Here is a 24,744-nt window from a genome sequence, read left to right as displayed (position 1 = left end):
ATCATGTTGAAATAAAAACATAAATATACAAATTAAATATCAGGAGTACACAGTAGAGACGGCAATTTAGGACGGAGCGCTCAGTAGTGATTACAATGCATTCGTGATCATTTTATGCTCCTTATGATAGAATTTATATCAAAATGTAATTTGACCCTAGGTATTAATCTAAGAGTATACATGGTAACAGTAGTAAATCATATTTGTAATGGAATTTGATTTTTTATTATTCGTTATAAAGAGGCTATCATAACTGATTTTAACAAAATGAAAAGATTTCAAATAGAATGTAACACGGAAGGTAACATTACACTATAAAATAATTCACCTAAAACTGTACCTTTTAATGTCAAACTTTGTAAACATAATTAAAGTATAATCACAGGTTTAACCTATTAATATACAATAGACACTTCGATACCGCAAATATGAAATATATAAAAGTCAAAAAGCTGTGAATATGCCCTCTGAATTACAACTGTTAATCATGCCAAACCATCCATCTAGAGAAGTGTTATAACTTTGATATTTAAACGGAACTCATTTAAAATATATATATATATATATATATATATATATATATATATATATATATATATATATATATATATATATATATATATATATATATATATATATATATCATATATATATATATATATATATATTTATATTTGAACCTATATATATACAAGTATATAGTCATGCTCTTTGAAAATGAAGGTTTCCAGTACAAAATAACTCACTGTAAAGGAAATATAGGTTTAAATGCATAACAACAAAATAACTCATATATATATAGTATATATACATGCATGTGCACATACGCATATATACAATTTATATATATATATATATATATATATATATATATATATATATATATATATATATATATATATATATATATATATATATATATATATATATATATATATAGTTACGTGGGTCCCTTTGGCAGATGAGTTTATTATTTACTTTGATTTATATTGCCTTGCTTTACCTACGACCCACGTCATTCTACCGATTAAAGCTAAACTTACCTCTAAAGGGCAGATAATGAATAGATCAGGTCGCCAGTTAACACTCGTTAACAAAGAATAGACGTTTATTCATAACCACATGAATGAATTCAGCAAACTTACTGGAACACTAGTTTCAGCAAAAAGAAGTAACAGCAGCTCTGAATATTCGTCCATCTTAGGACACATTTCAATGCTATATACATAGAATGAGTGCAACAGATTTTGTTTTCTCAGACGCTGTATCAGGGATTTACTGCAAGGGTGAATTAAGGCTTCTTGATACTAATGGTGCGGATTCTTCGCCCAGAAGGATGTTATGCAGGCACAAGGCATATGGAATTCTGGAAAATGACCTATCCAGATGACAATCTTGTATTACAGAAACTCTCACTTGTCATTACTAATCACACGGGGATGATTCTTAGCTCAAAAGTAATAAGTTTAACAACATGGAGGGTAAATTATGACTTCACTAGACAACAACAATTGTACATGATAGATTACTTTATAAATGGGATATGTTTTACTAGGCTTTCTTAGTCAGTGGCAGTTTAAGAGAGAAAAAACTGAAACAAGAAAAATGATAGTTGCAGTCAAAGGGAAAGAAAACTGGGAGTAATTGTCAATTCAGAATTACCAGGAGATTAGCTAATAAAGCGATCAGATGCATGAGTTTCCTTGGTACGCTGAAATGGCAAATTTCTTGTCGGTTTGAAGAAAGGAGGGACAACAGCCTTATGCTAAGGTCACACATTCACATATCACGGCATGCATGGCCATGCACAGCCGAAAATTGTGAAACGTGACCATACGTAAGGTGAATAAGCCCTGCCCAACTGGATACGTGACATGGGCCGATGTACGTAAAGCAAGCGTATTATAGTGCGCCGCAAATGTATGCACTGCGTAAGCATGACATGACGCTTACCGGAAGTGGCCCGACAAGCTGCGGCGCAGCCAAAAGTAGTGCGTGGCAGAGCACGTAACACTGACGTACGTATACCGTATGTGTAACGTTGTGCGTTACTGAGTTACATCAACCTCACACTGTCCCCAGCGGCATGTGTTGCTAGTCGCTGACATAACACCACAACATCAACACATACTACCATCCTTTTGAATCAACATGGTGGACAGTGCTGAAATCCGTGAACTTATAGCTATAGCAAGTATGGATAGAAGAGAAATGTTGTCATTCATCATCGAATATGTGCACACCATGTTATTGCTGGAGATTGCAATGATTGCTGCAAACCACACAGTGAAGAAAAAGAGGCAGCAAAGGAGGGTGTGGGCGTGGTCGTACCTACAGAAAAGAATGGAGCAAGGTCACTATGACAACCTGACGGAGGAGTTGTCAACCGAAGTCCCAGACCTGTACAAGAATTTTAACTGGATTGACAGGGGCCTCTTCAATGAAACTGTTGAACGAGTCACACCCTACATTCTGAAGAAAGTGACATTTTGGAGGAAACCCACTGAGCCAGACATACGTGTTGCTATCACCCTAAATTTCCTCGCTATGGGTGATTCATACAAGAGTCTGCAATACTCATTCCGGGTAGCCCACAACACCATTAGATACATCGTACCAGAGACCTGCAGGGCCACTGTTGCTGCCTTCAGGGATGAGGAACTGCAGGTGCCACAAACACCTGAAGCTTGGCAGGAGGTTGCACAGGGTTTTGAGGAACAATGGAACTTCTTCCACGCAATTGGAGCTATAGATGGCAGATACATTAGGCTCCGTAACTGTCCCTGAGGCAGTACGCATTACTTCAACTATAAGAAGTTCTACCCCCAGATATTACTTGCAGTTGCTGATGCTTAATACAAGTTCCTATACATTGACATGGGTGCCATTGGGTCAGAGTCAGACGGTGGTGTATTTGCCCAGACCTGACTGGGCGAAATGCTGTTGCAAGAGGAAGCAAATCTTCCCCAACCTGAGGCCCTGCCAGGTCAACCTAATGAACTCCTTTGGACTATTTCCTAGTTGGTGATGATGCCTTCCCTCTGAGGAATTACCTTATGAAGCCCTACCCCAAAAGAGGCCTAACCAAGGAGGAACGGATTTACAACTACAGGTCAAGTAGGGCATGCAGGACGGTGGAGAATGCCTTCAGGAGTCTGGCAAAAAGATTCCAAATATCAGACATGGCAATACCCCTGAAGCCTGACCATATAGAGCCATTAGTGTTGTCTACATGTGTTCTGCATAATATGGTCATATGAAAAAACACACACACACAAGGAGGAGATCAGGAGCACCCCGTCACACATGCTGTCACGCCTGGTAGCTGGAGGAGTGACCTGTCCTTAGGAGCAGTCCTACCAACCATGACCGGCAACACTGCAACCAGGGATGCAAAGCAACAAAGGAACATGCTGAAAGACTACTTTTCATCGGCTGAAGGCTCAGTGCACTGGTAGGAGAACATGATTTGGTTACTTTCCAGTATACTTGATTGTTGTATTTACTTAAATGTCTGTTCATGCATTTATTTTGGACTTATTTAAAATTCAGTAATGTATCCTTAGTTAGTCTTTTCAGGTTCACTTTGCCGTCTTTATGTGTGTACTTTTATTTGTGCTAGTTGATTTAATAAAAGATATTGTTCAAATCCCTGATATATTATTCTCATCAATACTTAGTAATTGGGAAGAGGATAGAGCCAGACATGATATTGCAAATTTATATGTATTTAATATCAAACACAAACATACATATAAATAGAAGAAAAAAATTTAGTTCTTTTGCCCTTTGTAATAATTACTTAACATTGATTCTATTCTGATATGATAATTTTATCTTTTTGAAAGTACCTTCTCTCCGATATTTGTGACATTGTATACGACATGCTTATTTTTTTCTGCCTGTTGTAATTTTGTTTCTGTGCCCATACATTACATAAAGTATTTTGGACTTATTTAAAATTCAGTAATGTATAATTAGATAGTGTATTCAGGTTCATTTTGCCCTCTTTATTTGTTAACTTGTACTTGAGCTACTTAATTTAATACAAGATATTTTTCAAATCCATGATATATTATTCTCATCAATAATTAGTAATTGGAAAGAGGATAGAGCCAGACATGATACTGCAAATATGTATTTAATATCAAAAACATATATATAAATATAAGAAAAATGTACAGCCACTCATACAAAAAAAATTACACAATCATACAATTAATATAAGTACTATACACATCTGCACATACATGAAAAATAAACTTAAAATTAATGCTGAAAATTGTTGAAGAATGTCGTGTCCAATGACAGGTTGCTGAGGTCCTTCGGGGTGGAGGTCACTGAGGGCCCAAACAGCTGCACCTGTAGAGCCGCCAGCTATTGTGCTATCAGCTGTATACAGCCTGAATGTGCAGGAGGTGGGCCAAACCCGTGTTGACTTGCAGGCTGGTTTGCAGGTACTGCAGGTGGCGGACTGTCCGCTGTCACTGCCGGGATGTGGGACATCAGGCTCTGGGACGGCCCCGTGATGCCCTCTTTGGAGGCACGCATGTAGCACTGAATGGCACCGAGGATTTCCATCTTCAGAGTCACCCTCAGGTGAGGTGACACCTCCATGCAGTCGTCCTCCACCTCTTCAAAAAATCTGTGCCAGTAGAGGATGCTGGGGTCATGCGGAGGTGCCTGGATGGAGGTCATCACATCCTCCCGTAGGGCCTGTGCCTTGGTGATGGCCACATCAAAGAGCTCTGAAACTTGGGTTTTCCTGGTCTTGGTGCCTGATGTGTCATCAACCAGAGACACCAAGAGAGTTGATGTAGGGACAGGAGCACACACAGCAGCAGCAGCAGGCAGGTCTGGAGATTGGGCAGAGAGGGCAGCAGCGGCATGAGCAGACTGTAAAAATAGGAGGAACATATATGAGAAAATGGTATAAAATTTATGGTGACTGAATGGAAACTATGTAAATACCATATAATCAGTAATAATTAAGCATGGAAACACAATAAAATAAGACATACCACCGGAAGTCCCAACATGTTTGGCTTCCTTTGATGCCTGATGTTGGGCTTCAGGAAGCGGAAGATGCTGAGGATCCACTTCTCCCAGTCCGTCAGCCTTCTACCCATCCCTTGGCCACTCTTCTCCGCCATGAGCCGCCCAAAACAGCTCCTGAAGGACGTAAACCACGTCCTCAGTTCATGGCTCACGGGAGGAACAAGTGACTGGCCCTTTTCTTCAAATGCCCTCCAGACCTTCGCCTTGTCTTTGTAGGCTGTGATGCCCTGGTTGTAAGTGAACTTGGCCTCGTTCTCCAGCCACTCGCCAACAAGCCTAACGTTTTCTTCCGAGAGGATGACTGAGGGGTTCTTCTTTCGGCCCTGACCATTGTTCTCGGTGCCCTCAGTGACGACGGCGGGGTCACTCTCGTACACAAGGACAAGCTCCTCCTCCTCCTCCTACTCTAGGTCGCACTCTGTCATGAGCTCATCGCCCTCAAGGTGCAGCGCCACAGCATTGCTGCTGCCTGAAAGGACACCACCAGCTACTGTAGGCGCCTTGGCATAGAGGACAACTCCAGCTACCAGAGTTCCCGGAGTTCTCAGGGCCATCTTCCTTGTCCTCTTCAATAAAGCTCCTTTAGGCATCATGACTGAAAGCAGTGGACGATATCAGAGGCGCTGACGGAGAGAGCAGTACCAGGATGCTGTACACGAAAGCACTGACCCTCAAGCATGCCACCTTCCCCTTTTATCCCAAGTCAAAGCGTTGCCAAATCTTCACGGATGCGAGAGGTTCGGCAGGGTTGCCGAGTCTACTCCCATGTCATGCAGAGACCCACGCAGTGCAGGGCAGGAACCCTGGAGCAGCGTGGGACCACAGGTAAGGTCTTAGCGGCCACGTGGTCACTCCACAGTTGGCACCACACTGTATGGGTCGGGCCACGCTACCTGACAGTTGACCTGGCCACCCACGCAGGGTTTTGAGCAGGTCAAAAGGTTCGTGGCCCCTGGCATACGCCTGGGTGGTCCATAACAGTCGTGCCGCATGCTGGCGCACTTACATAGCACTTACAGTACATTTACGTTGTATTTACGTACTTACCAATTTCTCCCCGTGCGTGGGCATGCGTGCCTTGATACGTGAATGTGTGAAACTAGCATTAGTCACGTCTGGATGCTGAGTCGGCTGCGTAGAGAGTCCAGTACAAAGGTCACAGAAAAGTAAGCTTAAGGTACAATCTATCTAAGGTTTGTCTAGCAAAACATATCCATTGATGCCAATTTATGCTAAAGTCTTGGCATTGGCGAATGGAATTTGAAACACTGCTAAATCGAAAACAACCTACATCGTCTGACCTCCTACTTTAACACAGATAATTACTTGTATTCGATTAAAGCAAGGAAGAGAAGTCATACAGGTAATATTTATAATCTATATACACATACATGTGTGTGTGTGAGTGCGTGTACATGTGTGTTCTTATCAATATCTATTAACTTATGGAATCATATGTACTCATGCTCATTAGCTATTATCTTTCTCCCATTGAATAGTGTAAAAAAATATATTTACAACCACATACGGTCAGGGGTGTGAGATGACGCATATTAAGACGCACACGCACATACACACAATATATATATATATATATATATATATATATATATATATATATATATATATATATATATATATATATATATATATATATATATATATATATATATATATATATATATATAATATATATATATATATATATATATATATATATATATATATATATATATATATATATATATATATATATATATATATATATATATATATATATATATATTATATATATATAATTATATATATACATATATATATATATATATATATATATATATATATATATATATATATATATATATATATATATATATATATATATATATATATATATATATATATATATATATATATATATATATATATATATATATATATATATATGTGTGTGTGTGTGTGTATGTGGGTAAATTCAGGACATAACATTCATATCCATTCCATATCGCATGTTTAAAAGCAATAGGCATTAAATCATCTACAGCGTTGATAAAAACGAGACCTTAGGATCAATACCTTGAGCAGGTCAATACGGGTGAGGTGTTCTTCGTGTGAGTACAAAATATCCGCAGTTGGTCTGATAATGTTTACAATTGTGAATAAAAAAAAATATTGTTAAGGGAGAATTTTTAATGACGAGAGAACTTAGTATGTATATATATATATATATATATATATATATATATATATATATATATATATATATATATATATATATATATATATATATAAAGGTGCATTTAAAAACTCAATGGATCAGATGTCCCTAAATAGAACTTAAAAAAACTCAAAAAGGCTTAGTCCGGGAGTGGCAAGATCTCATACTACACTTTAGTTTATACCATAGCCTTAATCGGAAGTGAAATATATACATATTATGGCGTCCAGAAACCACTTTTCATGCGAGTTTCTGTTCTGCAGAAATTAAAGGTATATGGTTAAACTAATAGGTGCATGACTTTTTTGGAGCATGGAATTACATTTAAATAATCCCATATTTGCCTTCATTGCAAATATTACTACCACGCTCTACGCCTACTATGTATGCCTGTGTACATGCACACAAAAACACACACACACACACACACACATATATATATATATATATATATATATATATATATATATATATATATATATATATATATATATATATATATATATATATATATATAGTGTATATATATATGTATATAAATGTGTGTGTGAGTGTATGTACACAGACACACATAGTAAGCGTGGAGCGTAGGTAGGAAAATATGTAATGACGGCAAATATGAGATTATTTGAAATGTAATCCCATGCCCCGAGAAAATCATGCACCTATTAGTTTAATCATGACTTTAATTTCTACAAAACAGAAATTCGCATGAAAAATTATTTCTGGACGCCATAATATGGATATATTTAACTTTCGATTAAGGTTGTGGTATAAGCTAAAATATATTATGAGATTTCGCTACTCCCGGACTAAGCCTTCTTGCGTTTTGTAAGAATTATTTAGACACCTGACCCTTTTTAAGTTTTTAAATGCACCTATTAAGTTAGTCATATACCTTTAACTTTTGCAGAATTTTTAAAAAATAAATACATAGATAATTAACTACTGAATTTCTGAGCAATCTCAAATTTTACTCAGTAATTGAGCTGACTTTTTTCAGTAAATATAAAAATTAGTCCTTCTCATAAAGCTCGGAGCTTACAATAAAGACAAAGGAAAATATTTATGAAAATGTGATGAGTGTTAACTTACATGATTAAATACAACGCAATATTAAATAAAAATAATACATAACATTAAAATTCGGGGAGAAGATGATGAAAACACGATTGCCAGTATTTGGAACATAAAGCACAGCCCTTGACCAAATTGTCTTGTAACCATGCTGAAGCAAAATTGTGACAAACAAAGTCATCACCAATAAACTTTTATTGAGCACATTATTAAGTGCAGTATCTTGTGTGTCCAACACACCTGCATGATATATTTTACAATGAGGTAAACTCGTCCATTTTATACACCCAGGTAAACAATGAGGCGATTTGCATGAAATATGTATTCCATTACACGACGTTCCGGTGAATTTTAAATACCTACATCCTTGAGATTATTCTTTGTTATCTCAGGTAAAAGAAATGCTGAAGGCTTTTCTTCTGCATTTCCTTACTATACTAACAATAATCAATAGAGAGAGAGAGAGAGAGAGAGAGAGAGAGAGAGAGAGAGAGAGAGAGAGAGAGAGAGAGAGAGAGAGAGAGAGACTGTTCCAGAATCATGCATCAAATAAAATTACCGATTTGAGAGCTCATATGTATATAGTTAATAATTTAAGAATGGTTAATATGACGTAACGTATTTATATTCAGATGAATTTATCGTTACCATATCTGCTGGCTTATTGCAAGGAATAAATTAACATACTTTATCAAGGCTAAGATACAATACAAATAATTCTGGTCTTGAACAGGTGGGTCTTATATAAAAATGTATCAGGTTAAAATAACATATAAAATTACAGGATAGAAGAAATGATTACAGGGAACTTCTTTCATTGCCGAAAAAAAATTAAAATTGCGTATAATGCAAACGTACCTGGGAAATTTGATTAATATCATCTCCAGTTTCTTAAAATAGCCGATGCTGAGTTTCCGCATACGTACAAAGGGCATATCACTGCTCAGGCAAGTGGGCAGTCTGTGAAAATATGGGAAAGAGAAAGAAAAATAGTTAGTATTGCATCCTTATTTCACACGTCGCTTCATCTTACAATATACAAAAAAAGCTGAATACCTTATGAAGCAGACTATTTGCTTAAAATCTTCTTAGGAGGCTGCAATTTCTAGATACCCTGAAAACGAAAACTCCATAGAAACAACTCTACGTAGATTACGTTGTCTGGGGGGGGGGGGTTACAAATATTTGCTAGAAAAAACGCGTTACCTAAAATTTTCCTTATTTTACAGTTTATCAGTACGAGTATTTACCCTTCAGCAACATATAACATCCCTAATTTTTTTACAGATATGTTTACGTATCATTTCGCATTGAAATTATTAAGGCAAATAGAAAATTAAACGGGCAACCTAAAAATAATGACGCCGCCGTCACATAATGCATTCATTTAAATAAATTTCTCTTACACGATTCATTTCATTTTCATATAAGTGAATAACTCCCAAAGCTTTCAAGAATCAACTGGCTGATGAAAAATGACACAAATATTGTAATTTGAATTTAAAATAAAACTACTTCTACAAAATGTTAGCTCCTAATGTAAAAAGCGTTTTTATTTATCGTTTTATTTTGTTTATCGGTGAAATATAAATGGTTTACTATGTTTTAGAATAAAACACACACACACACACACACACACACACACATATATATATATATATATATATATATATATATATATATATATATATATATATATATATATATATATATATATATATATATATATATATATACACATTCCTAATATATATATATTCAGAGGTTAGAGTTAATATTTATAACTGTGTCTAACCAAATCCATTTTGGCGATTAGACTCATCAGACCTAAGATACTAAAACTAAAGGCTCAGCAGAGGGACATATTACTTAACGAAATAAAATCCATAGCACAGGTTATTCAAAGGTATAATTAGCCACATTTCTTTAAACCATGGAAATGTTTTACAGAAATTATGAGATATGGCATCTACTTGGCATATGAAAGAAATTTTTAATTGCTAATTAACAAAAATTGTAATGATTATAAATAATTAAAATTACGGGAAAATTAATTTAATTTATTTATATAGCTTGTATGCGTAAATATCAGAAAGCGATAATGTGATAGTTTTATTCAGTACGTAATAAACATTAAATAAAACTTGACCGAAGCAGACTACTGGAGGTTTTTTTTTATCATTCAGACGATGTCAGAAGAGATTCAGGGGAAATGCTATAAATTTTCAAGACTGATTATTTTTTGGCAAAAAGAGTAAAACCTTGAAGTCATTTAAGAAGTCTTTCACGCAAGCGATAATAAATCTTAGTTTTAGGATTATCTGCTGTGAGAGAAATGATACATGGACATTCCTACTAAATTTAAACCCTCAGGTTTTATGGACTAGATATAATTCAGTGTTGTTAATCTCTTTCATACCACGAGGGACGAACATAAATTTCTTCTAGGGCCGTGAAAAGACGAATCTCCTTACATATTTATTCTTTAAACTTTAAATGTATTTAAGACTGCAGTTAATTATTCCGACCACACAAGGCATGAACCCAGCAAATCTCTATTCGAAAAAATATTTTTAAACCTAGGCTTACCTAATGGGCATTGGCCTATCATTCTGTATCGGATTTTTTCTATTCAAAAAATTGGTAATCAAAAAAATACCTTACTGAGGCCCCAATCCTATGTAGAGACACTACAAAAAACAATTTATAACAGCCATGACTTTCAATATGATTTCATAAATAACATTAAGAAACGGTTACAATAATAGTATTCTCACCATACAAAACCCTAACAAAAAAGAAGCATTACATACAAAAGGTTTGTTAAATAGCTATCATTCATTTTTGAAATTTAAATGTTCAAGATATTTAAGATGTTCAGAGACGAATGAGCTGTTCCTCTTTATGAAATGAGTGGAGGTCACTGAATGTGCTTTCATAAATGATAAGTTTATATCATTAAGACATTAGATTGGAGAGCTGTTACTTCAATAGATGAAGGTTACAAAAATATCTTAAAATCATAGAGAAGGAATCGATTTTATATATTACTATGCAAATAATGAAATTATATATATATAATATATACACACATAAATTATGTGTGTGTACACACACACACACACACACACACACACACACACACACACATATATATATATATATATATATATATATATATATATATATATATATATATATATATATATATATATATATATATATATATACTATAGAGAGAGAGAGAGAGAGAGAGAGAGAGAGAGAAGAGATACATCCTTCACAATCTTATACTTGAAAGCCGCCAGTCTCATGAGATGTTTCAAATTATTCATATTTTGTAAGTTTTTTTTTTTTTTTTAGCAAACTTACAGTTTCATAATGCTATTATGCTTCTTTGTAATCATGCCATTGCTTCCCAAATTAATTTTTCCTTCACTTATACATGACTTTCTAGTTCCAATCCCTACAACGAAAGTTGAGAAAGTAGTTCTTTATTTATCCGATTCTGTTTTGTTTTGATGCCCATCTTCTCTCCTAAATGATCTGAAAAGATCCCATTATAACAAATCAGGTGACCGAGTTATCAACAATATAATCAACATTCATGATTTTAATTGTTCCACACTCTTATCTGTGCTAACATTTACTTCTGATGTTCTGTTCGTTCAAAACTTTTAAACTTTCACTGGTCTTGGAGCTCAACTTCTCAGTTGATAAATAGCACTAAACCAGCCCTATTCACAAACCAGTTCTATTTTCCAGCTGTTCCATTCACAAGGAAATTAATCGACCATGAAAATATAGCAAACTCTAGTATGGGGATACATGATCCAACAGAGCCAATCACTCACAGACTGCTTTTAAAACAGATCTTATGAGTTTCATAATAAAAAAATCTAATAACTCCAAAGCAATTTAGCCCCTATAACATGCTTCCTACATACTCACCGTATTGCTGCACTCTGATATGTATGCGATATGCACTTTCAAAATACAGGTTATCGTAGAGCTTTTTCATAATAAACTTGCCGAATACACTCTCCTGCTTCTCTTAACCCAAAATGATCATAAATCATTATCATACCGCATAGCTGAAGGCCTTGAAAGCCAGATTTTTTCATATTATATCCTCTACGGAGGATCAATGCCCTATAAGTTGAAGTTAATGACCTATGATAAAAAATATGAATGCTTATTGTTTCATTTTCATATGGGGAGGAGTTGCACAATTAACTGTTAACTTAATAAAGTAAGCATAACAAAAGAGACTTGTATTTTTTTTAGCAAAAGAGAAAGCTATGTTGTGATAGGGCATGCAAGCCACAACCTGGTTACACTTATGCATATAGCCTAAACAAGATGTATCCTGACAAATTTTTAAGGATTAATGAAATTCAACCTTACACAGCCATGGCAACGCTGTATAGCACGAAAAAATATATAGAACCGTGTTGAAAAGAACAAGAACGATAACTGTGGCTATATTTAAGCACCGACCATTATTATACGTACTCATAAAACTCTTGCATCATAGGTTATCTTGAGCTTTATACCACGATAGCCTGTTTTTACGACCGCTGTGTACCGCGTAAAGCAGGTGTGGCAAAATAGAACATAGAGAGTTTGCTGCACTTTCATAAGTTTTTTTTTTATTTTTTTTTTATAGATATTCACTGAGGAGAGATATTTAGAATTTACCATTATCGGCATTCGTGATACTGTAAACAAATACCACAAGTTGAACGTGATATGATTGGTATCTGTCTGACAGTTTATGTGTCTCTGTAAACAAAACATTCCTTCCGGTTTAATTATTATACCCAGTCCGTAATATCACCCTGAGGTGTATATACAGTACAGTATTCGAAGAGCTCGTGATAAGTATTACATAAACAGTAACTCAAGCTAAACGATACCGTTTATTTATAATGCCAAATTTTCCGTCACGCAAACCTACACTTGCAAACGCTTATATAGATATTAAATTATCAGTAAAAATGTTAACATTGGTTTATTTGCCTGTGTTCTATTTAAAGAAAGATTTTACACTTACGTAAGGATTTCAATGTGATTTTCTTTTTATGTGCAGATAATTGTCGGTGCATTTGGAACTGAATAAAAACTTACTATATACCAGTAGGAACTGTCGGTGCATTTGGAACTGAATAAAAACTTACTATATACCAGTAGGAATACATCGCTTAATAGGAGGTAATAATTTGCGCATCTAAATTTGAATCTAGTTACCTTGCCTAATGAGTTTGTGGGTCATTAACATATTAATGGACATACCCACGTACTTGTGAATCTTATGTTAGTTTCTACGTGAGTTATTTAGTTTCTCCTTTCAAAATTTGTATCTTTTTCCAGGGTATAGGTCAGCCCTGCTAACAACAGCACCGTGGTTACTACTAGACGTGATAGAAAATAACAACACCGGTGTGACCTTTCAAGATAAACAAGATTTTGATGTGCACAGTGTGTGAAAAACAGAGAATAGTTTTGGATTTCACTGAGTGGTTTTGACTGAAATTTTAATTAACTAATTAAAAGTGTGTCCACTTAATAAATATAACAAGAAAAACAAATAGAAAACCAAGAAATTTCCATGAGAGAATACTATTATGCGATAAACAACATAGTGATTCTCGATTCAGGAAGAGCCGGGAACTATATTTCATCTGTAAATCTAAATCACCTTGCGGCTAATGGACGGTACTTCCGGAGCAATAACACATACCTATAATCTTTAAAAGCCATGCAGTTAACCTAAAAGAATTTACATTAGAAATTTCAAGCTACTTTTGTGCATAAAAAACCAAAGCACATAATAATATAATTTATGAATTCACTAATACATTGATGTTACAAAACACAATTTTAACTCTTTCTCGCTGAAGGAATTTTGCACTTGACATACACTCCACCATTGCCAGCCGTGAACATTAACAGGATTTATGTTACTCTTGCTAAGATATATTGTAAATTATAAGTTTTTTCCATAGAGATAATGAAAAAAAATGCCGTATACAAGAACCCACAAAAGGTTCAACTGTTCGATCCCGGATCGCTGCTTACCAGTCAAGAAGAGGGCATAGGGTTACCTAATTCAAAAACCTTACGATTCTAAGGTACCGAAGGCAAAGGAGCACTTAGTGGAGTATTGTGGATCCCTTGGGGGAAGTTAGCGCCCATTCATCAAAATAAGTGCTTTTTCTTAAAGTTAACTGAAACCACGTACATCACGTTATTATATTTACTCGTAGTATTAAGGCGTCCAAGCGGGATCCATTAGATAAAATTTCTGTGATTGCTAGTCCCAATCATTTTACCGGTGAAGTTTAATAATTCATGTTCATGTGGCTTTCCTGTTAGCATTGCTTGGCGGTCATCCAGACAAGCACTAGCCATTTCCCACTTTGGATAACTTTGCTAAAGGGCCTAGAATGCACAATGGATATGATTGGAAACCAATATATAGGGCACCTAAGAAATACGGCATTGCAGATGTTGTGAAATATATAAACAGGAAAGGGACTGATATAGTGTAAACGTTGGTCAAAGACAACGGTTTTTACTGCCTTTACTGCTGACTGCACCTGAATATTGTCATGTATGAAGTGACTGGAGAAGTTACAGAAGGCCATCATGTAAGCACAAAATTGTAGTACAAGAAAATTAGTTCTGAATTTAGTGTAGAACGGCTGGTGTTGGATATAACACAGTAATGAATGAAGATGGCATAATGACACAAAAACTTACCAAAGTGTTTACAGGACAGTGAACCAGAGGAGCATTAAAGTTATGAAGGTAACTGCAAACCATGGACAGCAATTAATATTAATGTTGATGGTTGGAGACTGGAAGCAGTTAATTTGTTTAATTATTTGGGAGTAAGTACAATGGAGGACTGTTAGATGAGAGAACTTTTGAGTCAAAGAGGGTAGCAATTTATGTGCAGTATATATGAAAGACGTCATGAATTTCTAAGGAATACAAATTCAGAATGTTTGATTGGGTTGCTGAGCAAAATTTGCTTTTTATGAGTGAAGTTTGGATCCTGAATGCAAATGAATATAAACTAGTTAAAACTGTTGTTATGACCTGTTTGTAGCGCAAGAAGAATTGAAAAAGTGAGGAATACGCTATGCGCACCTGATAAAATTATTCCATAGCGCTATTTCAAACATTTCAGGTCCAGACTTTATCCACAGCAAATAAGTATTGAGAATCCTTTGTCTTATGGTTTGTCTAATCAAACAAAGTTCTGTCCCTTATGTAAAATAGTGATTATGATGGAAAAAATCTGCATTCATGGGGACTATGAGAATGACTACAAATATTTTTACAAGGGGTATCCACTGTACTGTAGGATGATTTCCACTCATATTTATTTTCTGAAAGTAAAATGTGGCACATTTAGAGAAATATGATAAAACACTATTTTTTTCTTTTTAATTTTTTTAACAAACTTGGCAAAATGTGTTTGGCATGTAATTAAACATTCCTTGTTAATATGCTGACCCATCAAATACGATTTTTTCGCGTGAATTACTATCATTTATCTATTTTGTTCCATTCACGCATTTATAGCATTAAACTGGCATATATTATGGAATTCGCTCTCGAGATCTAAATATTGCATTTAATATCTCATAAGAGAATTATCTTGAACAACCTTTGTTCGGTAGCTACTTAGAAAATTGAAGGAAATTTTAATTCTCCCTAAAGCTGTCTGGGAACTAAAATGACATAATACGACTCATAAAGCTTATGTAAAGGGAGCAGTCAACAAAGAACCTAGAGCGTTAGCACAAAGACCAGCAGGAGGGTCAAGAAAACCAAGATAAAAAGTCACCGATGGAAACCTCAGTCAGGTGATATTGGAGCTCAGTAAGGGATTGGGGAGCGTCTCTGGGACTTATTGAACGGTTGAGGTGTGACTATTTTTTCCCAGTCTTTAGCATGGAAGCAAAGTATTTCGCCATTGGAATTTAACCATCGGGGAATCATCTCTTTAAAGTAACCTGTCTTTTGTTTAACAGTTTAATAACAAACCGGCTTATTAGATTTTGTAGTTTTAGAGATAAATTTCTTCAGGAACAACTGATAGCGCATAAATGCGATATCAGCATAATGTTTATTACTGTTTATTTGGAAAAATAGAATTAATATATACAAGTCAAAATATCTTAATTATATTATGGAATTAGGAATTAAAATGCCGTAACAAAGGTATTACGGGTACTCCGTACAATTATTCCTCCGAATTACAGTTAATTCAAAACCACTTCAAGCCCCATAGATTAAAGCAACGTAATTAAGTGCAGATACGTGGCGAAGAGCTTCCTTTATCTGCATGAACCGCTATCGCCGCTTTTAGTCGAGAGAAAATAAAGTATATCTTTCAAATAAAGCCGCAAACAAAAATTGTAAGATTAGTTTACAAGCTTTGCTTTCATCTCACACTTACTCAAAATGAGTTAATTTTCTCTCTCTCTCTCTCTCTCTCTCTCTCTCTCTCTCTCTCTCTCTCTCTCTCTCTCTCTGTGTGTGTAGCAAAAATGATTTCATTTTTCCTCACAGAATTACCAACAATACAACATCAAGAAACTGTTGGCCAGACTAGGATTGCTTGTCAGGTGCGCTCCGAGCATTAGGGTCCGCTTACAACAGGTAAACTCATTTCCTTTGGTTTTTTGATGTTTCAGCGCTTAACAAAGTTTGGTTGGGAAAGGACGGTAATACCAAACACGCTACGACGTGGTAATACACGATTTTTTTTTTTTGTTAGCACCATAAAATAATGTTTTACATTATCAAATAAAAACCACGGTATGAGAAGAACGTGGAGAAGCATGAGAGATTGTTGGATATAACTTATTCGAAAATTATTTTTTCGCATACTACCGTAATACAAATGAGGTGCTCTGAGGAATTGCCGTATTATTACACAGAATAACACGGAAAAGTATGCGAACAATAAAAAAGTATATGAAAATCTATACTAAGTAAAATTGGAAAAAAAGGCTATACATAGTAAGGACGTGTCAGTATGTATGGGAAACTTGATTAACAAAAAAAAAAAAATAAAAAATATATATATATATATATATATATATATATATATATATATATATATATATATATATATATATATATATATATATATATATATATATATATATATATATATATATATATATATATATAATATTGATGAGTAAAGGTGAGATTTTAGAGCGAAAACTAATATTAAAAAAATAAAAAAATGATACGTTAAAGACGACGACAAGAAAGAGCACTGGAAGTCAGAAGAACAGAGTATCAAGGGGAAACGCTTACACCTACAGGAACGTAAGAATAAGTAAAAAATGCGCAGAAGTTTCTTCGACGCAATCGAATTTTCTGTACATCGGATAATGCTATGTGAAACTCTTAGCCACGACCCATTATACTCTTAGCCGCGGTCCATGAAACTTTCAGCCACGGCTGGGTGGCGGCCTGTGTTGTTGGCACCTATAGCGGTGCCAGGCGCACGATCATGGCTAACTTTAACCTTAAAGAAAATAAAAATAATGTTTGTTGATAGGAAGGTGGATGATCCACATACCATTTTTGCAGCCCTCTAGCCTTAGTAGTTTTTAGGATACGAGGGCGGACAGAAAAAGTGCTGACGGACAGACAGATAGCCATCTCAATAGTTTTCTTTTACAGAAAACTACAAGCGGTCAACTAAAGCAATGAAATGACAGGTCTAGAGAAGGAAAAAGATTTCTCGAAGTACAGTAGCTGTATATAAGGGAAGGTCGTGCTCAGATATACAGATTGAACAATAACATATTAATTGACAAGGATTAAAAAAAAATAAATTTGGAGAAATGTTAAGCGTCAGTTTGATCAAGCACTACGGCGAGAAAAGGAAACAGGACGAAAAGAAAGTAAATACAGAAGGAAAAGTTAATATGATGTATCTTGAAAAAACATATATATCTTTTGAGATTTATGAAAAGAATATCGTCCTGTATGAATTGACGGAATTTTTGAAGACTTCTTGAGGGTAACTGAAAGTGTATTAGGAAAAACTTTTATCTTGCTAAATCTCGAGGAAATACCTTATGACGATATAAGCATGAGGTTGGCAAAATGGGTATAAGAAAAGCTCCTGGACTTCAGAAGTTTGCTCGTAATATATGACAATATGGTGGCTTAGGGTAACTGTCTGTTAACCAGCTACTCTATTGACACAGGTAATTATTGGTACATAAAGGTCATAAAAGGCTCATTGTGGCTACATACGTGATTAGGCTGTAGGAATGTATGTTGTGAAGTGACTCAAGTCTTGATTACTTAACGACTGTCAAATCGAGAGGCTTTGGGGGAGTTTTAATGGTTTAAAAATACAGATTTTATACAGAGGGTGAGGGTTTACAATTAAAGAAGCGTAGATAAAAATTGACTGAGTCGTTGATAAAAAGTTTAAGTGAAAGTATGTAGCATTTTTTATCTCGAGGGCTTTTGAAGATTAGAGTAAGATACAAAATAGAAATTTAAGAAAGTACCTGGGAAACGAAAATTCTGAACAGGACAGAAGGCCTTAGGTGATTGAGCACAGGAGATTTTGGGAATACAATCATTTTTCTGAGAATAACTCCTTGCAGAGATGTAAAAACGCGTCAATGATAAACGGAAATTCCTGGTCGCACGAACGCTACCGGGAGACAGTGTACTTGAACGAGATTTTCAAAGCGTAAAAGCTCTCTTCACGAGTTAGTGGCTCGTAAATAATTTACTACTGTAATTTGTCATTCCCTTTGCATTGAAGATATATGTAGAGTTTATCGCGCTTAGACTAGGAAAAAAGGGTAGATGATGGAAAAAGAGATAACACATCGCTACAAATAAATGGAAACGGAGTATTACGAATTCTACTTTCTGGAAAGAACGTGGGCTGTTTGAATGAGAGTAACAGTTTCCATATTTGGGCAAAAAATGGCACCAAACGTGTATTCAAGGTTGTTTTTTATCACAGAGGAAAGAGTGCGTTTGGCAATTTCAGTTTTTAAGCCAAAGGAAAAAGAAAAACTATACTTAATTGTTACATATGGGTTCGAAATGTAGCTATGGAAATCAAAGAGGTAAACAAGTTCAATGTAAAAAAGGTATGGAAAATGGATGAAGGCTAAAGCTAACGAAAAAGTGAATATTTTAAGACGGATGATTTTATCTGCCTTTCTACCAGTTTTTCTTTTTTTTTGTATCTTAATTCATTTCAAAACATAGGCATGATATGTTCTAAGTATTATTCATAATGTTATATTGTAAAATGAATTATGAAAAAAGGCCATTATAATCTTCAAACCAGAAGGAATAATATATACATTGTCCAAACAATCCCCACCCTCTAGAGTACGGGATATTTCAAAAGCATCTAATTTAATTTGGGTAATAAAGTTCTAGTGTATTCGTAATAAACAACTGCGGGGTAGGTAGGGGATCAGGAGGGTAGGGGAGACATGACAGGCAGAGCCGGGGACCAGCGAACCTATAAATGGATGTTTGTGTGTGTGTGTGTGTGTGTGTGTGTGTTCCAGCATAACTCTGAAATGCACTGAGCAATTTCAACTAAACTTGGTATACATATGACTTACTATCTGGAAAAGAATACTGTGGGGGTAAGACATCACTAGCACCAAAGGGCACCAAAGGGGGTGGAGGTGGGAAAGGGCTTCCCTTAAACGGGGTTGGTTCCGCCAGTAGACTATACAAACTTTACAGGCTTATCATGCCTCATTTCGGAATACATATGACTTACTATCTGGAAAAGAATACTGGCACCAAAGGGAGTGGGGGTGGGAGGAGGGTGACATGTAAAAATAACCGAAAACGACAGATATTAGTGTCTAATCCATAGTTTTCGAGGTTGCTGAGATGAACAGTGACACTCCTGATGTCCTTAAGTCCAAGTTCAGCCCCAATAGGGGAGGGGAGAGAAAGCGTGAAATATAAATGTCAAAAATGACATAAGATATGAGTATCTAATCCACAGTTTTTGAGGTTGCTGATGTGAATAGTGACACTCCCAATGCCCTTTAAGTCCAAGTTCAGCCCTAATAAGAAGGGGGAGGTGAGAAGGGGTGAAATATAAAATGTCAAAAATGTTGGGCAATATAGCTGAAGCAACTATCTTAAAAGTAAAGGGAGAGAGAGAGAGAGAGAGAGAGAGAGAGAGAGAGAGAGAGAGAGAGAGAGAGAAAGAGAGAGAGATTATCATTTGTTATTCAGAGTTTTCCCGGGCAGCGCTGGGTTGGTCAGCTAGTAGTATATAAATGCCACCTACCTTACCATTAAAACATATTTCTTGATATTATTACTCCATTCATGCTGAGGGTATAATTAAACATTAATAAATAAATTAATGAAAAATACTGTACCAACATTTGTTTGTAAGATTAAAACACATTGTCCCTTTGTATTCGCTCGTTGACAATCATCGTAAATCATGTAAATGATTATCAGAGGATCCCAAATACACTGCTCATGAAATTCGGAATAGAGTTAACAGAATCATGCAACATTATTGAACCATTCTCTGGACCTGAGTCCATAAGATTAGATATAATGGCTGCAAATTGCTCCCATTGGTACATTAAAGCTAGAAATAACCGCTAACGTTTGGGTGGAAATGAAGGCGATAGCAGAGATCCCCCATCACCTATCGCCCGTGATGACAGTAACTGCTGGGTAACGCCAATCAGAGCACCCGGTATTTATGGAATGAATTAGTGTGTATTCCGTCCATCAGGAATAAATGAATAATATTATGAATGTGTTAATTATTCCTACTATTATTGTGAAACAGACGAGTGAAAAGGACGATATGTATTTAGTTTTCAACTGGATGGGAATGGTAAAAATGCTTGAAATTGCCATCGTATAAAAACTACACGGCGATAAGTAATAATAATAATAATAACAATAATAATTGCCATCGTATAAAAACTACACGACGATAAGTAATGATAATAATAATAATAATAATAATAATAATAATAATAATAATAATAATACTAACGCAGTATTTACTTTCTGAATAACTTTTTTTACTTATTTTAATTTCCCTTTTTCTTGTTCAGTAAGGCATCTTCAGATCTACTGAGTAGTGCCTTGATGTAGATAACAAGGTGAAGAACGTCATTTCACTTGGAAAAAGTGAATACAAAGTTCCTTATTTCCTCCACCTGCATTCTCAGTAGAATTTGGATATAATGAGAAACATCCCTTTACAAGAAAGAAGAAAAATTATAATTGAAAATGTTAAGTAAGGAAAGGTAGCTTAGGGCACCACGACAGTGCTAGAAAATGTTCATGTTAAAAAAAAAGTTTAGGAGCAATTTGTATTTTGGCTGAAAGTTCACTGTCATATAAGGAGTTAGGAAGGATGGTATACAAACACGCCAACAGTGTTTAATTGAGACTTTAAATCAATTGACTTAGGACTTTATCTGTAGCAAATGGTCTCAAGATAAAATTTATTGCACAAAGAGAATACAAATATTGTGAGAAAAAGCATTGTACGCTATGTTATTACCTAGCACCTCTACCCAAAAATATGATGACGGCAAGTTCGATGCCGAACACAATTCGGAATATGCAGAGAATAATCTTCCTACTTAGAATACAGCAGAAGGACGTGTTCCCAAAATTTAGTGACATTCTATTCTATGAGAAAAAGGTTTACAATCTGATACAGTAAGACAATTATATCCGCATTTCGCTGTGATGACACTGATTTCCAGATATGAACATTCTAGCACCTGCCGAACACTTTTACTTTTGTTGGAATTTGAAAGCAAGTCTTTTCCGGTGTTATTTTCCACAATCGTCACAAAAAATTACTACTTTTTCGTCTTATTATTATTATTATTATGTATTGCTATTAATCGTCTTATTATTATTATTATTAAGTATTGTTATTATCGAAGTAATAATCTATATTTCTGTTCTGCGAAGAGCAAAGGAAGTTTCCTGTGAATCATGTCAAGTAGATAATATTTATTGACCTCTTAGCTTTACAGAAAAGAGAACGATGGCGTGATACTGAAATGCTGCCAGTGTAGTGAACTCCTCTATTATTAACGGCATTGATTTCCTTTCTACTCTGCCCGTTATGGAATGAAGTACTCAGTTTTGAATTATGTACTGCTTTATTAGATTGATCTTGGGAACACGGAGGGATGTAGTCCTGTGATTCTAGTTGCACTGGATCAGAAGAGATATTTTACCATTTTATTTTAAGATTTAACCTTCCCATCAAACTGTTATACTACAGCTTATCTCAGTTTTGTCCTAAGGAGGAAAAACTAGTTCGAATTGAAATCCTCATTACAGCAAATCTGATGTATTTTCGCACGGTACACATTCAGGTCCTCATCCAGTTTCTAAGGTTTTCTAATTACTCAATACGATCATACTATAAATATGTCTGTCATACTTCCGATGATTCTTTTGTTTCATTTTCAACAGCCCTGCATACTGTTTCTTTTTTACTATTACAATTTGGACATTTCCTATTCTTCATCGCATGATGCTATTTATCCAAATCACTACAAAATGTTTACTTTTACGAGTAAACAATATATGTATATGTATATATATACTATATATATATACATAAATATATACATTATATTATATTATATATATATATATATATATATATATATATATATATATATATATATATATATATATATATATGCACCTACTAGCACATGGGACACATTAACAAAAAAAAAAGGTTATGGTTTGACCTTTTTTTTGTATTTTACCAGATAGCCTACCTTTGTTTTTTCCTTTCCTTTCTCCATTCAGTTGAAATTACACGTCTAAACCGTCCCAACCACAAAAAAATAACAAAAAAAGGAGAAATACGGTTCAATCACATGAATCCTAGTGTTAATTCAACTGACATTACACACGATTTATGTTAAACAGCAGAACATGAAGGGAGATTTAGTGCTACTCAGTTCAAGTGATTTGCATAGAGTGGGATTTATATTTTGGGCAGCGTTGCAAACGAGAGCAATCTTTATTGCTGTGCGTACAGTGTTTTACCAGAAAGTAATGACACGGTGGCTGTTATTTATGTTGCCTTCATCAAATCCTTCTCCGTTACAATTTTCTTTCTTCTTTTCTGTCTAATGATTACATGCGACCCATGCGTCTGTATTCATTTCTTTTCCCGTTACATTAAAAGTCAATAAAGAATAATTGCATGGTGGGAAGACTTAACCCCACAAGGGGTTCATGGGATTATAGCCACCAAATGTATAAAACCTCTTTAATTAAGAAAACAGGTGAGTTGTAACCTACCTTCTCGCTCGTCATAATATTTTTTAATTAAATAAGCAATTACCAGTATGGGAACATTATCTCGTAATTATTCTTAGTCCTTCCAAGTCATTAAATATTGCGTTTTAAAATACAGTGAACTAAAGTAAGTACACAAATCTGCTCAGTATTTTAATACATGTTGTGGCAGGTGGATATTTTTGCGATTGCTTTCACATACGACAGTAATAAATGTATTTTAAGAATATTAATTTGTTCCTGTAAAGTTTGGCAGGATATTATCATTAAATTTATGCTCAAGTGAGTTGCAATTTCTAAAGCTTTCGTCACAATATAAGGATGGTATTAATTAGATCCTGTCGTGTGGCTAAGTCAAGGTGACTGTGTTCTAGTCTGCGAGCGTATCAATGTCAACACATAAAGCTCGCCCTTTATCAAATGGAAGAACTTCAAACTTTCAAATCTATGGATTTAATTGTAATGAAAATTTCAAGGCTACGATCGACAACGTAATAAGAGATTGTGCAGTATATTAAACGATGAAAATGTAATCACTATTCTCACTAATGACATCTGATAAGCAGTTACTAGAGTTTTCAACCAACAAAGTCTTCAAGTGAATTGGAATATATATATATATATATATATATATATATATATATATATATATATATATATATATATATATATATATATATATATATATATAGCCTATATACTGGAGTTCTTAACCATTTGTCTTGACAAACCATTTCATTTCATTTTAAATATTAATTATTCTGTGTGTATGATTTTTGCCAGCAAATTATCAAAGTTTGTGTTTTGGATACCTTTTACACAATTTGCATGTTTTATCAACTCGGGGAAAAATAAAAATAAAATGAACACTCTACAAATATATATATATATATATATATATATATATATATATATATATATATATATATATATATATATATATATATATATTCTTTTCTTTCTTCTTTTAACGTGCTTTTTTCCCATTTTTGTATGGGGTAAGCACGATGCCTTCT

The 24,744-nt window shown here is 34.6% G+C and overlaps 1 long non-coding RNA gene across 1 annotated transcript in view; it reads right to left on the bottom strand.

Annotated features, from left to right (window-relative positions):
- Nucleotides 1-24,744, bottom strand: part of LOC136843217 (uncharacterized) — a 316,585-nt gene that overhangs the window by 243,534 nt on the left and 48,307 nt on the right. Inside the window, exon 2 of the long non-coding RNA XR_010854484.1 lies at nt 9,212-9,313. This is a non-coding gene — a long non-coding RNA (uncharacterized lncRNA). The remainder of the gene's footprint in view (nt 1-9,211; nt 9,314-24,744) is intronic.

The sequence above is a fragment of the Macrobrachium rosenbergii genome, chromosome 11 (assembly GCF_040412425.1).
Source record: "Macrobrachium rosenbergii isolate ZJJX-2024 chromosome 11, ASM4041242v1, whole genome shotgun sequence".
NCBI classification, from domain to species: Eukaryota; Metazoa; Arthropoda; class Malacostraca; order Decapoda; family Palaemonidae; genus Macrobrachium; species Macrobrachium rosenbergii.
Note: the sequence above shows the minus strand (reverse complement) of the source record. Positions and strands in the feature narration are given on the sequence as shown.